Consider the following 5,000-nt stretch of genomic DNA (forward strand, 5'->3'; position numbering starts at 1 on the left):
CCCCCGGGTGGCACAGGGCTGGATGGGGCTTTCGTATAGCAGGGACGGTGCTGCCTCTCGCTTCGCTCGCTGTTCGCCGCTCACCGCTCGCTCGCTCAGACCAAAAATGGCCAGTTTTGGCCCGTTTTTGGGCTGTTTTGGCCTGTTTTTGGTCCGTTCTTGCATGGCGCGGTGACCGTCGTGAGCGGAGCAAAACGTCAGCCATCTCAGCACCCTGGAACCCCCCGGGTGGCACAGGGCTGGATGGGGCTTTCGTATAGCAGGGACGGTGCTGCCTCACGCTTCGCTCGCTGTTCGCCGCTCGCCGCTCGCTCGCGCAGCCAAAAATGACCAGTTTTGGCCCGTTTTTGGGCTGTTTTGGCCTGTTTATGGTCCGTTCTTGCGTGGTGCGGTGACCGTCGTGAGCGGAGCAAAACGTCAGCCATCTCAGCACCCTGGAACCCCCCGGGTGGCACAGGGCTGGATGGGGCTTTCGTATATAGCAGGGACGGTGCTGCCTCTCGCTTCGCTCGCTGTCCGCCGCTCGCCGCTCGCTCGCGCAGCCAAAAATGGCCAGTTTTGGCCCGTTTTTGGGCCGTTTTAGCCAGTTTTTGGCCTGTTCTTGCATTGCGCGGTGACCGTCGAGAGCGGAGCAAAACGTCAGCCATCTCAGCACCCTGGAACCCCCCGGGTGGCACAGGGCTGGATGGGGCTTTCGTATAGCAGGGACGGTGCTGCCTCTCGCTTCGCTCGCTGTCCGCCGCTCGCCGCTCGCTCGTGCAGCCAAAAATGGCCAGTTTTGGCCCGTTTTTGGGCCGTTTTGGCCAGTTTTTGGCCTGTTCTTGCATTGCGCGGTGACCGTCGAGAGCGGAGCAAAACGTCAGCCATCTCAGCACCCTGGAACCCCCCGGGTGGCACAGGGCTGGATGGGGCTTTCGTATAGCAGGGACGGTGCTGCCTCTCGCTTCGCTCGCTGTCCGCCGCTCGCCGCTCGCTCGTGCAGCCAAAAATGGCCAGTTTTGGCCCGTTTTTGGGCCGTTTTGGCCAGTTTTTGGCCTGTTCTTGCATTGCGCGGTGACCGTCGAGAGCGGAGCAAAACGTCAGCCATCTCAGCACCCTGGAACCCCCCGGGTGGCACAGGGCTGGATGGGGCTTTCGTATAGCAGGGACGGTGCTGCCTCTCGCTTCGCTCGCTGTCCGCCGCTCGCCGCTCGCTCGTGCAGCCAAAAATGGCCAGTTTTGGCCCGTTTTTGGGCCGTTTTGGCCAGTTTTTGGCCTGTTCTTGCATTGCGCGGTGACCGTCGAGAGCGGAGCAAAACGTCAGCCATCTCAGCACCCTGGAACCCCCCGGGTGGCACAGGGCTGGATGGGGCTTTCGTATAGCAGGGACGGTGCTGCCTCTCGCTTCGCTCGCTGTCCGCCGCTCGCCGCTCGCTCGTGCAGCCAAAAATGGCCAGTTTTGGCCCGTTTTTGGGCCGTTTTGGCCAGTTTTTGGCCTGTTCTTGCATTGCGCGGTGACCGTCGAGAGCGGAGCAAAACGTCAGCCATCTCAGCACCCTGGAACCCCCCGGGTGGCACAGGGCTGGATGGGGCTTTCGTATAGCAGTTTTGGCCCGTTTTTTGGCCGTTTTGGCCAGTTGTTTTGGCCTGGTTCTTGCCATTGCGCGGTGACCGTCGAGAGCGGAGCAAAACGTCAGCCATCTCAGCACCCTGGAACCCCCGGGTGGCACAGGGCTGGATGGGGCTTTCGATATAGCAGGGACGGTGCTGCCTCTCGCTTCGCTCGCTGTCCGCCGCTCGCCGCTCGCTCGTGCAGCCAAAAATGGCCAGTTTTGGCCCGTTTTTGGGCCGTTTTGGCCAGTTTTTGGCCTGTTCTTGCATTGCGCGGTGACCGTCGAGAGCGGAGCAAAACGTCAGCCATCTCAGCACCCTGGAACCCCCCGGGTGGCACAGGGCTGGATGGGGCTTTCGTATAGCAGGGACGGTGCTGCCTCTCGCTTCGCTCGCTGTCCGCCGCTCGCCGCTCGCTCGTGGCCAGCCAAAAATGGCCAGTTTTGGCCCGTTTTTGGGCCGTTTTGGCCAGTTTTTGGCCTGTTCTTGCATTGCGCGGTGACCGTCGAGAGCGGAGCAAAACGTCAGCCATCTCAGCACCCTGGAACCCCCCGGGTGGCACAGGGCTGGATGGGGCTTTCGTATAGCAGGGACGGTGCTGCCTCTCGCTTCGCTCGCTGTCCGCCGCTCGCCGCTCGCTCGTGCAGCCAAAAATGGCCAGTTTTGGCCCGTTTTTGGGCCGTTTTGGCCAGTTTTTGGCCTGTTCTTGCATTGCGCGGTGACCGTCGAGAGCGGAGCAAAACGTCAGCCATCTGCCAGTTTTTGGCCTGTTCTTGCATTGCGCGGTGACCGTCGAGAGCGGAGCAAAACGTCAGCCATCTCAGCACCCTGGAACCCCCCGGGTGGCACAGGGCTGGATGGGGCTTTCGTATAGCAGGGACGGTGCTGCCTCTCGCTTCGCTCGCTGTCCGCCGCTCGCCGCTCGCTCGTGCAGCCAAAAATGGCCAGTTTTGGCCCGTTTTTGGGCCGTTTTGGCCAGTTTTTGGCCTGTTCTTGCATTGCGCGGTGACCGTCGAGAGCGGAGCAAAACGTCAGCCATCTCAGCACCCTGGAACCCCCCGGGTGGCACAGGGCTGGATGGGGCTTTCGTATAGCAGGGACGGTGCTGCCTCTCGCTTCGCTCGCTGTCCGCCGCTCGCCGCTCGCTCGTGCAGCCAAAAATGGCCAGTTTTGGCCCGTTTTTGGGCCGTTTTGGCCAGTTTTTGGCCTGTTCTTGCATTGCGCGGTGACCGTCGAGAGCGGAGCAAAACGTCAGCCATCTCAGCACCCTGGAACCCCCCGGGTGGCACAGGGCTGGATGGGGCTTTCGTATAGCAGGGACGGTGCTGCCTCTCGCTTCGCTCGCTGTCCGCCGCTCGCCGCTCGCTCGCGCAGCCAAAAATGGCCAGTTTTGGCCCGTTTTTGGGCCGTTTTGGCCAGTTTTTGGCCTGTTCTTGCATTGCGCGGTGACCGTCGAGAGCGGAGCAAAACGTCAGCCATCTCAGCACCCTGGAACCCCCCGGGTGGCACAGGGCTGGATGGGGCTTTCGTATAGCAGGGACGGTGCTGCCTCTCGCTTCGCTCGCTGTCCGCCGCTCGCCGCTCGCTCGTGCAGCCAAAAATGGCCAGTTTTGGCCCGTTTTTGGGCCGTTTTGGCCAGTTTTTGGCCTGTTCTTGCATTGCGCGGTGACCGTCGAGAGCGGAGCAAAACGTCAGCCATCTCAGCACCCTGGAACCCCCCGGGTGGCACAGGGCTGGATGGGGCTTTCGTATAGCAGGGACGGTGCTGCCTCTCGCTTCGCTCGCTGTCCGCCGCTCGCCGCTCGCTCGTGCAGCCAAAAATGGCCAGTTTTGGCCCGTTTTTGGGCCGTTTTGGCCAGTTTTTGGCCTGTTCTTGCATTGCGCGGTGACCGTCGAGAGCGGAGCAAAACGTCAGCCATCTCAGCACCCTGGAACCCCCCGGGTGGCACAGGGCTGGATGGGGCTTTCGTATAGCAGGGACGGTGCTGCCTCTCGCTTCGCTCGCTGTCCGCCGCTCGCCGCTCGCTCGTGCAGCCAAAAATGGCCAGTTTTGGCCCGTTTTTGGGCCGTTTTGGCCAGTTTTTGGCCTGTTCTTGCATTGCGCGGTGACCGTCGAGAGCGGAGCAAAACGTCAGCCATCTCAGCACCCTGGAACCCCCCGGGTGGCACAGGGCTGGATGGGGCTTTCGTATAGCAGGGACGGTGCTGCCTCTCGCTTCGCTCGCTGTCCGCCGCTCGCCGCTCGCTCGCGCAGCCAAAAATGGCCAGTTTTGGCCCGTTTTTGGGCCGTTTTGGCCAGTTTTTGGCCTGTTCTTGCATTGCGCGGTGACCGTCGAGAGCGGAGCAAAACGTCAGCCATCTCAGCACCCTGGAACCCCCCGGGTGGCACAGGGCTGGATGGGGCTTTCGTATAGCAGGGACGGTGCTGCCTCTCGCTTCGCTCGCTGTCCGCCGCTCGCCGCTCGCTCGTGCAGCCAAAAATGGCCAGTTTTGGCCCGTTTTTGGGCCGTTTTGGCCAGTTTTTGGCCTGTTCTTGCATTGCGCGGTGACCGTCGAGAGCGGAGCAAAACGTCAGCCATCTCAGCACCCTGGAACCCCCCGGGTGGCACAGGGCTGGATGGGGCTTTCGTATAGCAGGGACGGTGCTGCCTCTCGCTTCGCTCGCTGTCCGCCGCTCGCCGCTCGCTCGTGCAGCCAAAAATGGCCAGTTTTGGCCCGTTTTTGGGCCGTTTTGGCCAGTTTTTGGCCTGTTCTTGCATTGCGCGGTGACCGTCGAGAGCGGAGCAAAACGTCAGCCATCTCAGCACCCTGGAACCCCCCGGGTGGCACAGGGCTGGATGGGGCTTTCGTATAGCAGGGACGGTGCTGCCTCTCGCTTCGCTCGCTGTCCGCCGCTCGCCGCTCGCTCGTGCAGCCAAAAATGGCCAGTTTTGGCCCGTTTTTGGGCCGTTTTGGCCAGTTTTTGGCCTGTTCTTGCATTGCGCGGTGACCGTCGAGAGCGGAGCAAAACGTCAGCCATCTCAGCACCCTGGAACCCCCCGGGTGGCACAGGGCTGGATGGGGCTTTCGTATAGCAGGGACGGTGCTGCCTCTCGCTTCGCTCGCTGTCCGCCGCTCGCCGCTCGCTCGCGCAGCCAAAAATGGCCAGTTTTGGCCCGTTTTTGGGCCGTTTTGGCCAGTTTTTGGCCTGTTCTTGCATTGCGCGGTGACCGTCGAGAGCGGAGCAAAACGTCAGCCATCTCAGCACCCTGGAACCCCCCGGGTGGCACAGGGCTGGATGGGGCTTTCGTATAGCAGGGACGGTGCTGCCTCTCGCTTCGCTCGCTGTCCGCCGCTCGCCGCTCGCGCAGCCAAAAATGGCCAGTTTTGGCCCGTTTTTGGGCCGTTTTGGCCAGTTTTTGGCCTGTTCT

Source organism: Musa acuminata, unplaced genomic scaffold (assembly GCF_036884655.1).
Source record: "Musa acuminata AAA Group cultivar baxijiao unplaced genomic scaffold, Cavendish_Baxijiao_AAA HiC_scaffold_768, whole genome shotgun sequence".
Classification (NCBI taxonomy): domain Eukaryota; kingdom Viridiplantae; phylum Streptophyta; class Magnoliopsida; order Zingiberales; family Musaceae; genus Musa; species Musa acuminata.